Source organism: Bos mutus, chromosome 11 (assembly GCF_027580195.1).
Source record: "Bos mutus isolate GX-2022 chromosome 11, NWIPB_WYAK_1.1, whole genome shotgun sequence".
Lineage (NCBI taxonomy): Eukaryota > Metazoa > Chordata > Mammalia > Artiodactyla > Bovidae > Bos > Bos mutus.
In genome coordinates this window covers 41,801,900-41,819,595 of record NC_091627.1, presented here as the reverse complement: position 1 = coordinate 41,819,595, position 17,696 = coordinate 41,801,900, and the positions used below count along the sequence as shown (strand labels likewise).

Below are 17,696 nucleotides of genomic sequence, written 5' to 3'. Positions count from 1 at the left end.
AGTCCTTCCAATGAATATTCAAGACTGATTTCCTTTAGGATTGACTGGTTTGATCTCCTTGCAGTTCTGGTTTGAACTCCAATAAGTTGATTCAAATACATATCTGGAGTACTGCTTTTTCTTTTTTGGAAAAATGAAACTGGATAGCTTCCAATTTCTGTAAAGACATGTTTTCTCTACATTTTGTTCTATAATCAGAACAAGCCAGTACCTCTAAACTTATAGTAGGGGGCAGATATAGGATACAAAGGGAACCCTGCCAACATGAGTTTGGTGAAAATTTGAAACTCAGTTTGGCTTGGGGAAGGTTTACATATACCATCTGAAATTGGTTTCAGCTTTGCTCAGAGACTCTCCATCAATGGGCTGAGGATTCAGGCAATAGGAACTTTATGGGCTAGATCATGGACAGAGGAACCTGGCGGGCTACAGTCCATGCGGTCGCAAAGAGTTGGCCATGGTTGAGCACACACACACAGATTATGTCCATCCCTGCAAAATTCATATGTTAGAATCTTAACGAGGGGTTACTTAGTACCTCAAAATGTGACTGTATTTGGAGATAGGGACTTAAAATGGGTAATTAAAGTTGAATGAGATCATATGGATGGACCTTAACCTGGTGTAACTGGTGCCCTAAAAATAAGAAGTGTTTGACACAGAAAGAGACAAGAGGGATGCACAGTTCAGTTCAGTTCAGTCGCTCAGTCATGTTCAACTCTGTGACCCCATGAACTACAGCATGCCAGGCTTCCCTGTCCATCACCAACTCCCAGAGCTTACTCAAACTCACGCCCGTTGAGTCGGTGATGCCATCCAACCATCTCACCCTCTGTTGTCCCCTTCTCCTCCTGCCTTCAATCTTTTCCAGCATCAGGGTCTCTTCCAAGGAGTCAGTTCTTTGCATCAGGTGGCCAAAGTATTGGAGTTTCAGCTTCAGCATCAGTCCTTCCAGTGAATATTCAAGACTGATTTCCATGAGGATGGACTGGTTGGATCTCCTTGCAGTCCAAGGGACTCTCAAGAGTCTTCTCCAACACCACAGTTCAAAAGCATCAATTCTTCGGCGCTCAGCTTTCTTTATAGTCCAACTCTCATATCCAAACATGACTACTGGAAAAACTATAGCTTTGGCTATATAGACCCTTTGTTGGCAAAGTAATGTCTCTGCTTTTTCTTATGCTGTCTAGGTTGGTCATAGCTTTTCTTCCAAGGAACAAGTGTCTTGTGTCTTTTAATTTCATGGCTGCAGTCACCACCTGCAGTGATTTTGGAGCCCCCCCACAAAATAAAGTGTCTGTTTCCATTGTTTCTCCATCTATTTGCCATGAAGTGATGGGACCAGATGCCATGATCTTAGTTTTCTGAATTTTGAGTTTTAAGCCAACTTTTTCACTCTCCTCTTTCATTTTCCTCAAGAGGCTCTTGAGTTCTTCTTTGCTTTCTGCCATAAGGGTGGTGTCATCCGCATATCTGAGATTATTGGTATTTCTCCAAGCAATTTTGATTCCAGCTCACACACACTGAGAAAAAAACAGTGTGAAGACACAGGGAGAAAGCTCCATCTGCAAGCCAAGGGGAGAGGCCTCAGAAGAAACCAGACCCACCAACTGTTTGATTTTGGACTGCAAGACATCAGGACTGAGCAAATAAATTTCTGTTGTCCTTGTCCCCACCTCCATCTGTCTTGTGTTTTGGCAGCCCTAGCTCACTAATACAGGGAGATGTAGAGTTTGGGTTCCCAGGTGACGCAGTGGTAAAGAATTCACCTGCCAATGCAGGAGACATAAGAGATACAGGTTTGATCCCTGGTTTGGGAAGATCCCCTGGAGAAGGAAATTGCAACCCACTCCAGTATTCTTCCGGAAAATTCCGTGGACAGAGGAGCCTGGCAGGCTACAGTCTAGGGGGTCGCAAAGAGTAGGACATGACTGAGCAACTGAACATATGTATGTACATAGAGTTTGGATTCCTTTACCATCTGAGAAAATGTAACCACATCAGTTGATTATTCTTAATGTAAAAATGAAGCCAGGATATGTCTGCTAAGAAAACTCTGAGTCTATCTCCACTTTATTTATATATTAAATACTTTTGTAGTGCTTACCATGGGAGACGATAGCACCACTCTTGTCCACTCCTGGACTTTGCTGAAACTTCTTTACCTCCTAGTGTGTCCAGATCTGCATAAACTATATTGGAGTCATTTTAAAAATACAGTATGTTTCAAATGACAATGCCACATTTTTTTATGAAGTTTGGTTATGGAGTCTGCAGACAGTGTTTTCATTATGTTTAGTAGGAATTAAACCTGCATCTGAGCACAAAGGTGAAGTCAGTGATTTTACTCCTTTTATTAACTGTGAAATTTAGGCCAGTCATCCTATCTGGTTAATTCTCTTTAGTATTTCGAGTATCTCAGGTTGATTCTAATGTTTGGCACTTTTAATTAAAAATGATTTTCTCAAATCCTCCTAGGCACATGATGTTGACAAGAGAATCTCCGTGGCATCAAGTTGTGTGTTTCTGTGAATAATATGTTGATATCAGATTCTACTGAAAATGTCGGAGAAGACCAAAAACAGATCTGACATTGTCTTGTGAACCTGTGTGTAGCTGTTGACTTAGAATAATCTGTGCTGATTTGTAAAGTCTGCTTTAGAGAAACCATGACAGGTAAGGTACTGAAGCTGCTGTCAACAGCAGGGTATTCATTAAATGTTTTCCTCCCATCAATTTTCCTGGTCATTGTTCTCAGGAATAATGTGAGTAATTGGGAGCTGGGAAATCTCACGGGAACGAATCCTAGTATCCTCATTTCCTTATTGTATGACTCTGGTGACATCAATCATAGTAAGCACCAGTTGATTCACCTGTAAAATAGGGATGAATTCTGTCTTCCAAGCTTACCTTACAGGTGTTTGTGGAAATTAAATGATGAATGTCTCTGTGGTGCTTTTTATTTCTATTTATTTATTTTTGTGTGGTGGTACTTTTTCAAACATGCCGTATACATTTAAATCTCATCATTATTACTGCATTCGCTACTAAATGGATTAACTTCATGACCCATTTGTTTTCTCACATTTTAAACGAAGTAGCACCTAGGCTCCTTGCAGGGATAAAAGTCATAGTAAACGAGGATCTCTTGTTTGATCTGGGTTCCCAGAAGGACTTGGTGTTCCATCATATTTTAGGGAGCTGAAGCTTGGTGTTGATTTTAATTTTAAATCTTACATTAGGTAGTGCTTTTTTCCTACTTATTTCCCCAAGATTTACATTTTTATAGCCAGTTTACTCTTTTACAAGATGTAAATGCTGCTTCAGATGGATATCTTCCAGAACCTCATGTCAAGTTCATGCAGTGTGTGAAAATGTGTTGTCTCACAGGGTGGGAAGAATAGCTCCTTCCCTCTGGCTGCCTTTCTGAAAGCTTGTCCAGTTTCTAGGGTTCTGATTCCAGCTGTGCTGTGGAACATGTTTTCTGAATAGAAGAACTGATGAACAGAAACCTCTATCACTCTCTAGTAGCAAAGTGCATTAAGAGAACCCAAGCAGGTAGCTTTTCCTTCCTGTATTGAAATATCAGTGAATGTCCAATAATTCTCACATAGTTCCAATAAAATGCTGCTTTTCCATGCAAATTATAGTCTGGAGATTGGGCCACACCAGCCAGAGTGTTCACCAAGACTATCAGGAATGTGGGTGAACTGGAATGTGGCGTGGGGAGGGCATTGGATTATCATTGTTGTTGTTGCTGGAGTTGAAGGATGGGCATCAGCTTGGGGTGGGGGGCTTAAAAGGTGAAAGCTTTTTTATTATGGAAAAATTCCAAATATACACAAAAGAAGAGAGACTGGGACAACAGATCCCCATACATCCCTCACCCAAATTCATGAGCTGGGATGATCGACATTATGTTCCTTTTGCTTTGTCTGTTTCCCTCCTGTTCTCACACTCTCTCTTTTATTCCAGAATATGGTAAATCAGACTCTAAATATCAATTCTTCTCACTTTCAAATACTTCAGATGTGTTTTTAACTAATAATGACTTTGTCCTGCTGTAGTTTTAAATTTAAAAATGAAAAACTTTTCAATTTGATATATTTTAAACTTAGAGGAAAGTTGCAAGAATAATACAAATAACTCCTGTAATGCTATAACCTTTTACCCAGATATCACTAGCTGTATACATTTTGATTTTTGCTGTATCATTCTTTCTTTCAGTGTAACTTTTTCCTAAGCCCTTTGAAATTGGTGACATGCTATCTTTTAATATTAAATACTTTAGTGAGTATATTCTAAGAAAAAGAACATTTTCATACATGCTGCTGCTGCTAAGTCACGTCAGTCGTGTCCAACTCTGCGTGACCCCATAGACGGCAGCCCACCAGGCTCCCCTGTCCCTGGGATTCTCCAGGCAAGAACACTGGAGTGGGTTGCCATTTCCTTCTCCAATGCATGAAAGTGAAATGTGAAAGTGAAGTCGCTCAGTCGTGTCTGATTCTTAGCGACCCCATGGACTGCAGCCTACCCGGCTCCTCCACCCATGGGAGTTTTCAGGCAAGTGTACTGGAGTGGGTCGCCAGTGCCTTCTCCGATTTTCATACGTAAGTACTGATAAATTACTAAAAGCAGGAAATTGAATATTGATACAATAATGTTATCTAATATACAGTCCATATTCAAATTTTATCAATTGCTGAAACAATGTCCTTTATAAGTATATTTTCCTGACTTAGAATCTCATCTAGGATCATACATGACATTTTACTAGTCATCTTTCTTTAGTGGCCTTAAATCTGGAATAAACAGTTTCTCAGTCTTTCTTGGGCTTTCCTGGTGGCTCAGTGTTTGTAAAAGATCCGTGTGCAACGCAGGAGATTCTGAAGACTCAGGTTTGATCCCTGGGTCAGGAAGATCCCTGGAAGAAGACATGGCAACCCAGTCCAGTATTCTTGACTGGAAAATCCCATAGACAAAAGAGTCTGGTGGGTTGCAGTTCATGGGGTTGCAAAGAGTTGCACACAGCCGAGCAATTTAGTGCACGTGCATGCCCACACCCACACCCACACCCACACTCACAATCTTTCTTGGTCTTTCTTGACCTTGACCCTTTTGAAGAGTTGTTGTTGTTCAGTCACAGGAGTCATGACTCTTTGCGATCCCATGGGCTGCAGAACTCCAGGCTTCCGTGTCCTTCACGATTTCCTGGAGTTTGCTCAGGTTCATGTCCATTGAGGCGGTGGACCATCTCCATCTAACCATCTCATCCTCTGCCACTCCCTTCTCCTTTTGCTTTCAGTCTTTCCCAGCATCAGGGTCTTTTCCAGGAAATTGGCTCTTTGCAAAAGGTGGCCAAAGTATTGGAGCTTCAGCTTCAGCATTAGTCCTTCCAATGAATACTCAGGGTTGATTTCTTTTAGGATTGATGACTTTGACCTCCTTGTAGTCCAAGGGATTATCAAGAGTCTTCTCCAACACCACAATTTGAAGGCATCAATTCTTCAGCACTCTTATGGCAGAAAGTGAAGAGGAACTCAAAAGCTTCTTGATGAAAGTGAAAGAGGAGAGTGAAAAAGTTGGCTTAAAGCTCAACATTCAGAAAACTAAGATCATGGCATCTGGTCCCATCACTTCATGGCAAATAGATGGGGAAACAGTGGAAACAGTGTCAAACTTTATTTTGGGGGGCTCCAAAAATCACTGCAGATGGTGATTGCAGCCATGAAATTAAAAGACGCTTACTCCTTGGAATAAAAGTTATGACCAACCTAGATAGCATATTGAAAAGCAGAGACATTACTTTGCCAACAAAGGTCCGTCTAGTCAAGGCTATGGTTTTTCCAGTGGTCATGTGTGGATGTGAGAGTTGGACTGTGAAGAAAGCTGAGTGCCGAAGAATTGATGCTTTTGAAGTGTGGTGTTGGAGAAGACTCTTGAGAGTCCCTTGGACTGCAAGGAGATCCAGCCAGTCCATTCTAAAGGATATCAGCCCTGGGTGTTCTTTGGAAGGAATGATGCTAAAGCTGAAACTCCAGTACTTTGGCCACCTCATGTGAAGAGTTGACTCATTGGAAAAAACTCTGATGCTGGGAGGGATTGGGGGCAGGAGGAGCGGGGGACGACAGAGGATAAGATGGCTGGATGGCATCACCGACTCAATTGACATGAGTCTGAGTGAACTCCGGGAGTTGGTGATGGACAGGGAGGCCTGGCCTGCTGCAATTCATGGGGTTGCAAACAGTGGGACACGACTGAGTGACTGAACTGAACTGAACTGAACAGGCTTCTTTATAGTCCTGCTGTCACATCCATACGTGACTACTAGAAAAACCATAGATTTGACTATATGGACCTCTGTTGGCACAGTGATGTCTCTGCTCTTTAATATGCTGTCTAGGTTTGTCATCGGAGAAGGCAATGGCACCCCACTCCAGTACTCTTGCCTGGAAAATCCCATGGACGGAGGAGCCTGGTGAGCTTCAGTCCATGGGGTCGCTAGGAGTCAGACATGACTGAGCGACTTCACTTTCACTTTTCACTTTTATGCACTGGAGAAGGAAATGGCAACCCATTCCAGTGTTCTTGCCTGGAGAATCCCAGGGACGGGGGAGCCTGGTGGGCTGCCGTCTATGGGGTCGCACAGAGTCGGACACGACTGAAGCGACTTAGCAGCAGCAGCAGCAGCAGGTTTGTCATAGCTTTTCTTCCAAGGAGCAAGCATCTTTTAATTTCAGGCAGTCACCATCCAAAGTGATTTTGGAGCCCAAGAAAATAAAATCTGTCACTGCTTCCACTTTTTTTTCCCATCCATTTGCCATGAAGTGAGGGGACCAGATGCCATGATCTTCGTTTTTTGAATGTTGAGTTTTAAGCCAGCTTTTTCATTCTCTTCTTTCATCTTCATTAAGAGGCTCTTTAGTTTCTCTTAGCTTTCTGCCATTAAAGTGGTATCATTTGTGTATCTGAGATTGTTGATATTTCTCCAGAAACCTTGATTCTAGCCTGTGATTCATCCAGCCAGCATTTCTCAAGATGTACTCTGTATATAAGTAAAATAAACAGGGTGATAACATACAGCATTGTCATACTCCTTTCCCAGTTTTAAGAGAGAGAGAGAGAGAAGTCACTCAGTCATGTCTGACTCTTTGTAGCCCCATGAACTGTTGCCTACCAGACTCCCCCGTCCATGGGATTTTCCAGGCAAGAATATTGGAATGGGTTGCCATTTCCTCCCAATTTTAAACCAGTCAGTTATTCCATGTAAGATTCTAACTGTTGCTTCTTTTGAAGAGTACGGAACAGTGATTTCATGAAATTGCTTCCCTTAAGGTTTACATGATGTTTCCTTACAGCTGGATTCAGGTTATACATGTTTGGCAAGTCAGTCTAGTAGTTCAGTCACTCAGTTGTGTCCAACTCTTTGCAACCCCACGCACTGCAGCACACCAGGCCTCCGTATTCATCACCAACTCCTGGAATTTCCTCAAACTCATGTCCATTGACTCAGTGATGCCATCTAACCATCTCATCCTTTGTTGTCCCCTTTTCCTCCTGCCTTCAATCTTTCCCAGCATCAGGGTCTTTTCAAATTTGGAGTCAGTTCTTCACATCAGGTGGCCAAAGTATTGGAGTTTCAGCTTCAGCATCAGTCCTTCCAATGAATATTCAGGATTGATTTCCTTTAGGATGGACTTGTTGGATCTCCTTGCAGTCCAAGGGACTCTCAAGAGTCTTCTCCAACACCACAGTTCAAAAGTAACAATTCTTTGGCGCTCAGCTTCTTTATAGTCCAACTCTCACATCTAAACATGACCACTGGAAAAACCATAGCTTAGACTAGATGGACCTTTGTTAACAAAGTAATGTCTATGCTTTTTAATATGCTGTCTACATTGGTCATAACCTTTCTTCCAAAGAGCAAGTGTCTTTTAATTTCATGGCTGCAATTACCATTTGCAGTGATTTTGGAGCCCCTAGAAATAAAGTCTCTCAGTGTTTCCATTGTTTCCCCATCTATTTGCCATGAAGTAATGGGACCAGATGCCATGATCTTAGTTTTCTGAATGTTGAGTTTTAAGCCAACTTTCCCACTCTCCTCTTTCACTTTAATCAAGAGGCTCTTTAGTTCCTCTTCACTTTATGCCATAAGGGTAGTGTCATCTGCATATCTGAAGTTATTGATATTTCTCCCAGCAATCTTGATTCCAGCTTGTGCTTCCTCCAGCCCAGCGTTTCTCAAGATGTACCCTGCATATAAGTTAAGTAAGCAGGGTGACAATATACAGCCTTGATGGACTCCTTTACTGATTTGGAACCAGCCTGTTGTTCCATGTCCAGTTCTAACTATTGCTTCCTGACCTGCATACAGAGTTCTCAAGAGGCAGGTCAGGTGGTCTGGTATTCCCTTCTCTTTAAGAATTTTCCACAGTTTGTTGTGAGCCACACAATCAAAGGCTTTGGTGCAGTCAATAAAGCAGAAATAGATGTTTTTCTGGAACTCTCTTGCTTTTTTGATGATCCAGCGGATATTGGCAATTTGATCTCTGGTTCCTCTCCTTTTTCTAAATCCAGCTTGAACATCTGGAAGTTCATGGTTCACATAATGTTGAAGCCTGGCTTGGAGAATTTTAAGCATTACTTTACTAGCGTGTAAGATGAGTACAATTGTGCGGTAGTTTGAACATTGTTTGGCAAGAGCACCACAGAAGAGATGAGGTGCCCTCAGTCCATGGAATCAGTTGGCAAATGACGTCTGTTTGTTCCAGAGTTAGTGACATTAACTTTGTTCAGTTGATTAAGGTGTTATCTGCTAAGTGAGAGACAGTTTGAGATTATTGTTTACCTATCTTCTTTCCCAAGACTTTTATTCAGTGGTTTTCACATCCATGGACAGTCTTCTAATGCCATCATTTTAATATATTTATTAGTAGACATTCTATTGTAAGACAAAACTTTCTTGTTTTTCTTTTTTATTTTTTTATTTACTTATTTCTATCCATATGTACTAGCAGATTCTTGTTTTAGCTCATGGATTCTGCTTCATTACTACATTATTTATTTTTATGCTGTGATCTCTTAGATATGGCCAGTGGGAGCCACTCTCACTGTGTCCTGTCTTTTTGCTGCTGCTGCTGCTGCTCCTGCTAAGTCGCTCCAGTCGTGTCCGACTCTGTGCGACCCCATAGATGGAAGCCCACCAGGCTCCCCCGTCCCTGGGATTCTCCAGGCAAGAACACTGGAGTGGGTTGCCATTTTCTTCTCCAATGCATGAAAGTGAAAAGTGAAAGGAAAGTCGCTCAGTCGTGTCCGACTCTTAGCAACCCCATGGACTACAGCCTACCAGGCTCCTCCATCCATGGAATTTTCCAGGCAAGAGTACTGGAGTGGGGTGCCATTGCCTTCTCCGGTCCTGTCTTTTTGATGGATCCTAAAAGAAGCTTAGAGCTTCTCCAGTGGCTAAGGAGTAAAGAATCTGCCTGCAGTGCAGGAGCAACAGGAGACTCAGGCTCGATACCTGGGTCAGGAAGATCCCCCAGAGAGGGCACAGCAACCCACTCCAGTATTCTTGCCTGGAGAGTCCCATGGTCAGAGAAGCCTGGCAGGTTACGATCCATAGGGTCATGAAGAGTTGGACATGACTGAAGTGGCTTAGGATGTAGGCATGAAAAGCAAGCTTTACAATGTGTTGGTTTCTGCTGTACAACAAAGTGAATTAGCTACATGTATACCTATATCCCCCCTTTGAACTTCCCTCCCACCCAGCCCCCATTCCATCCCTCCAGGTTATCACAGAGCATTGAGCTAAGCTCCCTATGCTTGACATATCATGAGGTTTTCTATGGCTTTTATTCCTTGCATTGATCCTACAAGTTGTGAACCTTTCTTTACAGGTGAGGAAACCAATGCTTGGAGTGACAAAAGAATTCTAGAAAAACAGAGACCAAATCGATGGCAGTGGCATTATTTGGTGCCAGGTCTGTATTTCCAAAGGTCATACTCTTTCCACTCACTCACTAGAAAGTAGCTGGCCTGCCAATTTCTAACTCAACCTCTTGCAACACCAAAGAGAGAGAGAAAAATTTATAACACAGGCTGTTAAACTGACCCTTTTGTTTTTCTGTTATTCCTACTTTGTTAGAGCAGCAATTGGGAGGCGACAGCCGAAGTTCTAGCAACTATCTGGGACTATGAAGCAACCTTGGCGATAGAAGCCCCCTGGTAGGATCTTAGAGCAAGTGACAGAAGCCTGGGCTTTTGATGACAGCTTGCAATCACTTTACTAGCCCTGAGCTGCTCACTTCTATTTCTACATGTGAAGGAAACTTTTACCCTTTTCCTCCCTTCCTCCCTCCCTCCCTTCTTTCTTTCCTTGCTTCCTTCTCCTCTTTCCTCCTTTCCCTTCTTTTTGTTTGTTATTGTTATTTTGAGTTTTTCTATCATATGAAAAAAAGAAATTCTAATTACAGTTTCCAAAATTATGCTTGGCTTCCTCTGGGCACAGGTAAATGTCTGGGAAAGCCTGCAAAGCTCTGGTTGGGTGTGATTTAACTGACAAATTAAAAAGGTTTCATGGAAACACACACAGTTGAATATCTTGGGCCTTTATATCCTTTGATATCCTTTTGAGCTAAAGCACCTTTAGCAGTTAAAATACATTAACATAGTGTCCCCCACCCCATCTCACCGTTTAATTCAAAGAAGGATGCATTTGGAAGAAATTAGGGTCTTGCTCCACTAAGGCTAGTCCTATTGAGTCCATTAGAGACTGAATAACATTTAAGATCATGCTACATGATTTGGAATGGGTATGATGCTTGTGTGATAAAAATTATGACATCAAACAAAACTTAAAATTTACTCCAGGTGGGATTTCCCCACCCCACTCCCTATTTTAATTTTAACATCAAGCACAAAAGTAACACTACATATTTCTCCTCTCCTGATATGCTGAACTTTGGGCAAAATGGAAGATGAATTAGGAAGACATACTTTTGTACTTGAGTACTACCCAGATTGGTGGAAATGAATTTTCCATTTAAATTCAGTTCATTTCAAAGCAGCCAAATATCATGGTCTCCTGGTTACTATATTTTAAGTCATTTTTAATTTAGCAAAAGATACTGTTTTGATGAAAATATTTTATGTATCTCCTTTGTTGACTGAAAGAGTTAAAAATGGACAAAACCACCCCAAACCTTGAACTTCCCAAAAGTCTTATAGAGAAAACTCTGGTAAAACAAGTGGAAATTTGAACAATCATCTTAATAATTTACCCCAAAATGTTGAGAATGTTTATTCTGCCCTTACATCTTGTTTGTCTGGCCCCATTACAGATAAGATTGACCTGGATTTTGTAGACAAAAACCTGAAAGCTTCCCTTAACTTTGTGAGAACTTTGTCTAAGTACCAAGTCGTCACTATGGGTGACTATTTGTTGAAAAGACGCCATCACACGGCATTGCATTATCTTTGGAGTTACAAATTTGTTCCTCTGGGACTTAAAAGGAGATTAGAACGGACTCATAAGATCATACAATTTCAACATTTGCGAGGAGCTTAGATATGACCTACTTCAATCCTCTTCCGTTTCCAATCATTTTAAAGATAAGGAAACTGAGACCCAGAGATTTTTTTCAAAGTTTCACAGTTTGTATATAAATCCACTGTTAAAGTCATGATGTCTCACACTTTTTGTTTATTTTCTAAAATGACCCAGTGGAGGAAAAGAAGCTTTTGCCCATCAGTTTGAATTTGGTCGTAATTATATTTGGTATCATGATTTTCTTCCATAAAATGTTATGGAATAAGAGAATTATAACATCAAAACCTTCTAAGAATGAATTCACTTGATCTTGTTTAAAGTTATTGACACTATATACCTACCAGAGACATGGGTAAGTGAGAGGACTTTATCATAAGTGATAGCAACATCTTAAGCCATGTATAAAAACAAAAATAGCAAACTGCATATTGATTCTAAAGCAAATCAAGTGAAGTGTCTTCTATGGACATATAGTCAGGTAATAAACTCAAGAAAATAATGTATGTTCCCTCCTGTTTTCAACAGGACTAGAAAATCTCCTTTAAACTTTGCATGTAATATGGAAATATGGTTTCTGAAGTAAACATTACAACATATTTTCATGAGTGTTTATTAAGAAGTCCCAAATGTTTGTTTTTCTTAAAAAATGGCTGACATGTCTATAGGTTTAAATCTTTTGTTTGTTACTGATTAACTTAACTGCTGTGCCTGAAAAACCTTCATAATAAATAAGCTAACCAGTGAGTGCTTCACAATCAAACTAACTTTGCTTAAAAGACGATCGCTAAAACCTGATTTACGCGCTAATGAATTTTGCAATCAGCATGTGGTGGTGTACAAGTTCCAACATGAATCTAAAATGTACAAATCCAAAGACACTGAAGTTATTAAAAATCACACCACAATGCAACTACTTTTAATTAAAAAGAAATATATCACATTCATATTTAGCAGCGACATTATGGCATATGAGAAGGATAACTCAGAGTTACTTTTTGAACATATCCTAACACAACATAGCTATTGTTGCTTTGAAAGTTAATAATTCCTTTTCGAGATCAAATTACTTACTACACGGACGCAAATCAAGAGGGAAAAAAAAAAACCCAAATAAGAATAAGAAATTATATATATACATGTAAATGATGTAAATTTTTTTACAAGGTGATTGATGATGGTGTGTCAGTAAAAAAAGTTGCTTGTAGATCTTTTTTTTTTTTCCTCCAATCAGACCAAATTCTTCTTATAAAACCTGTATAAATCACTGGCTTCTGCCTCTGTTTCAATTAATTAAATTGCTGACAGTGAAATTGTTAACAAAGTAGCTTTAATATAAAAAATGATTTCCAGATCTTTGTATGTGAAACTTAAAAAAAAAAAACCTTGAAGAACTTAAGTTTTAAACATCTGCATGGGCAGATGTCAGAATGCAGAGTGTTGCACCGTTATGCTGTGTAAGTATCCGACACTGTGTTATTACTCTTCAGTTAAATATTCACAGTGAGAGTTTATGATCTTTGTAAAAGAAAACTTCCACAAGAGAATAACCTCATCTCGCACAACATAATAAGCACTTTAAATGAATGAATCCCAAAGTAAACAATGAAAAATAATTTTCTGTGCTACTTTTTACATCTTATTTCAGTTACCTAGGATTTTTCTATTGATATTTTAAAAATCATTCAATGGCATGCAGTGGTTGTGATTTTATTAAAAATTATAGTATTCATTTTGAATATTTCTCTGGAAAGAGAATTTTCAGTGAAAAGCTTATATGTAAATGGTGGAGAAATTACATCTGGGGAAAAAATATGGTCCTGTTGAATCCTACTTGTTGTAGAATATATATTATAGTACAACAAGCAGTATTTTTCAAGACATAAAAGATGAAAACTATCATAATATTATAAATGCAGCAGTAATTTAGTAAGTAGGACTTTATTTTTAAAGGAATACTGAGACCCATACACTGAGACGCTGGGATGTTATTTCATTCTCTGTTCTCCTCTACTCCACATCCTGCAACTTAGATTCAGTTACTGTGCTTGATGAATATGTTCACAGTAGAATTATAACTGCCTGAAAAAAAAAAACTTTTTAATGGTTTTAAAGTGATTAAGGAAGAAAAACCGATCTTATCTCCTTAGAATTTACTGGCCTCCTCTGCACTAAATACATCACACAAACAACCACAATTTCCTTATATGCTGGGAAAAATTCTTTAACAAAACACTGTAATTCTGTGTCAAAGAGACTAACAATAGCATGAGCATCTCACTGTTTACTTAATGAGATGTGAATGGAAGTGTGAAGGTGAAAAGACAGATTCTAGGTTAGAGGATGGTAAGGTGAGACTGCTTTTTAGCACAAGGAAAAAACCCTTGGAAACACTGTGTCTGAAAATAATGCAAGTCTTTCATTCCTTCTTCTCTTTCTTTACTTGAGGAATCCTCCCTGTTTGTCTTCAAAAATTCTAATGTGGATTAATCTGCTCTCAAAACCATCATAGTGATGTTTATAAATTGAAGTGGCTTGGCTTTGGAAAACATTAGCTGATATTTTCACTTCCTTTGTAGCAATGTTTAGTGATACCCGGGTCTGCAGGTCACATGGCATAGTCTACCTACTATCAATATAACCACTATTGTTTTCATCATTAAAGGAAACTGAAGGAAATTGGTGATGAGTTGTCAAGAAATCTTAGGGACAACCACCTGTCATTGCCCTATTTGTCCTTGTAAATCCTTTGTGCCTATTCATGAAGGTCAAATGAGATTATGTCTAGGAACCCACTGTAAACTGTGAAGCACAAACATGAGAACTGGTGATGCCAGTGAGGGTTAGGGTGTTGCTAGACAATATTATTCAGTTTTAGACCAGAAATCTGGTAGTAGCCTTACATTTTCTGATGATTATACAGTCTTGAGTAACATGATTTATACTGATATAAACTACATTTAGCCATTCACTGGGATTCTAAAGCATTTTCTTATGATTCCGCTTTCACTATTGTCTAGAATCATTTAGCTACTGCAAGAAAAATGATTTTTTTTTTACCTTATGAACTTTCCAATCTACACTTAGCAGATTAATTTGAAAATTGCCCCATCTCTTTTTTCCCTTCCCTGATATGCAGCTCTCACAGAAAGAAGATGCTAATTTGATACAGAAGCTGCTTAAAATCAGCCGAAATAAACCCTGCTCCAATCTTGTGTACATTAAACAATTCTCCCTGATCAAATGGGAGTGGGGCTGACAAGAAGAAGAAGAGAGGAAGTTTGGAGATGGGTTTCTCCCCTAGCCTCATTTCCAACCAGGTAAAATGGAGTTTGAAAGGCCCAAATTCTCTGCAGATTTGCACAGCACAGTAATAGCCTTTATGCCTGGAAATTTATGGGCCATGGACAGTTTATAAGAAACGATGTAGTTCATCAGAGAGCCAGACTGATGGTGCACGTGGGAGCATTCTGCACAGGAAGTTGGGTTTTGGAATAATACTTACTTTGATAGAGTTGTTTTGTTAGCTAAGTAAAACAGTAGGGAAGCCAATGGCCACTTAGGCTTCAAACATAAATATATATTTATAAGTCACCCAGCTGCCTAATTGAGAGCCATAGTGTTTTCACTAAGTATATCTTCACCAGAAAGCAGTAAAAACAACAACATCATCAACAAAACCCCAGCCTCCACATAGATTCATTTAATCAGTCTTTGATAGTTTGGAGACAATTAAATGCTGTCTGAATGCTTCTTTCTTAAAGTCAAAGGGTGGGAGGTTGGGTAGAAAGATGCTTTTTTTTTTTCTTGGTGGGGGGATGTTCTTGTGTATTTAAGGTACAAAGACATAAGTTAAACCTTACATTATACTCCGGGTCGCTCAGGGCTATTATCAGAGATTTGAAATTGTGGCTCTAAGGACTTCAGATGAGCAGAGTTGGGGGGCTCAGAGGAGCAAGGACTGGGCGTACAATAGTCTGGTGCTTTCAGGTTTCACAGAAGAAGGTTAAGCAGGAGGTGGCTTGTTAAATTTGAGCAGAGAACTGGAAAATAAGATTTCACACTCCTGAGATGAGGAAAGCTGGCGAGTTTGGAATTTGTCTGGGAGCTTTGAAAAAGGTCGGGTGAGCTATAGTGTTTCTCAAATTGTATTTCAGTGCTTCTGAAACGAGAAAAAGTAGGTGTCATAAAGGGCCCACAGACACATGCGGTCAAGTCAAGCGTCCTAGGTAAATGGGCATTTTCAAACTCAAAGGCTGATTTGGCATGTGGAGGGCATGTGGAAAGCAAATGCACAGCCTCTCCTTCTGCTTGGCTGGACCGCCTGGAATTCAGGTCGCACTAACGATGTTTTGCTACTGTGTCTTCCTTTCAGTCTTCTCTTTCTATTCTCAAACTCCTTTCTCCTCTTTAAGGCTGCGGCTTTCATGAGGTCTTTCTTTTGCTTTGAGGCCTTGAGCAGGACTTGGATTGCAAGTGGCCGCAGGGGAATCCAAGATGTGGGTTCTAGCCTGAGATCTGCTTCTTGGTGTGACCTGACCACGGGACACTTGCCTTTCTTCCTGGAGAGAGCAGGGTCGGGTCTCTGAGGTCTCATCTAGAGCTGGCATTATATGATCTTAGACTTGGCTTTTTTTTTTTTTTTCTTATTGAAGTATAGTTGGTTTACAATGTTGTGTTAGTTTCAGGTGTGATTCAATTACATGTATATATTCTTCAGATTCTTTTCCCTTATATGTTATTACAAAATGCTGAGTATAGTTCCCTCTGCTATACAGTAGGTCCTTGTTGTTTATGTATTTCATGTATATAACCCGCCCCTTTCCTTTTTGGTAACCGTAAGTCTGTTTTCCATGTCTGTGGGTCTATTTCTGTCTTGTTTTCTTATTTGTTACAAATAAGCTCACTTGTATCTTTTTTGTTTTTAAGATTTTACTTATAAGTGATATCATATGATATTTTAGATTGGGTCAGAAAATGTACTTGAATTCTCCCCTCTTCTGGGCCAGGTGTGACTCTGTCAACTGCTTTTTAGGAAAATTATTCATTACTGTTATTTGACCAGCTCTTTGTATCTAATTCTCTTTTCCAATTGTTTTTCTATATATTATTTTTTTACTTCCAGTTTTACTTCTGTTCTCTTTTCCCTTTGGTTTCTTTTGCGAGACGAATTTTACTTTCATATGATTATATAATATAATATGCTGCCTTTCGAGTACTTATTTTCCCCTTTTCCTTGAGGTTTGATCTTTTCTTGCCTGATATAACGTGAGATACATTTTAGGCCCTTTATAAATATTTCTTGATTGATTGGTTTAATAAGACTCCTCGTGTTTCTGACCTCCCATCTTCTCGTTTTGGCTTTGGTTTCTACGCCAGCTCCTGTGTTTTTGGAATTGTAGTTAAAGCCATCCTTCACCTCTTATAACATGAACAGTGGATCAGGCGGATTGCAACTATGCAACCTCTAGCCTTAAATCCTCAATTCTTAGGGGGCTGACTTAAAGGATGACTCAGTCTCATTTCCCTTGCTCCCATCCAAAATGAACAGGAAACATAAAAGGTATTCAATATATTGGATAGCAGTCAAACTTCTAATAGTTCGGCTGTGCTAGAAAAATGAAACCTTTTTGTGTCAGAAACTCCCAAACACTTTCTTTTGGTTCCAGCTTGCAAGAATATAAAATGAGAGTTTTCTGTGCTAAGAGTTACACATGTTCTGAAATAACAACTCACTGGAGAGATACAGATAAAAATCTGTAGAAGTATAACCTCACATTAAATCCACATTTCCTTGTACCATAGAACATTAAAAGAATTTAATAGCTTGGAGAAAATGTTACTCATTGCCCATTATCTTGCTACTAATCTATGTATTTCTATGAAAATGTGATAAATTTTATACTATGCTAAGCACATTTTAGCATATACTTAAATGGACTATTTATTTTTTAAATTCAGAAAGCAAATGATTGGTTTTTGTTAATTAACTTTTTATTAAGTGGAACTCACAATAGAATAAAACAGAAAAAAGTTGTTTTGCCCTATCCAGTATTATTTAACTTACTCTGAGATTCTCTGAGAATGCTTGTATGTCTTAAAGTCTCTCCATACTTTGTTTCACCATTCTGCCGTTTTGAATTTCTTTCAA

General features: G+C 39.5%; 1 long non-coding RNA gene across 1 annotated transcript; it reads left to right on the top strand.

Annotated features, from left to right (window-relative positions):
* Nucleotides 1-2,484: 2,484 nt before the first annotated feature.
* On the top strand, nt 2,485-16,605 carry LOC138989977 (uncharacterized). Its single transcript, XR_011466169.1, has 3 exons — nt 2,485-2,676; nt 9,897-9,980; nt 14,685-16,605. It is a non-coding gene; the product is annotated as an uncharacterized lncRNA (long non-coding RNA).
* Nucleotides 16,606-17,696: the final 1,091 nt, after the last annotated feature.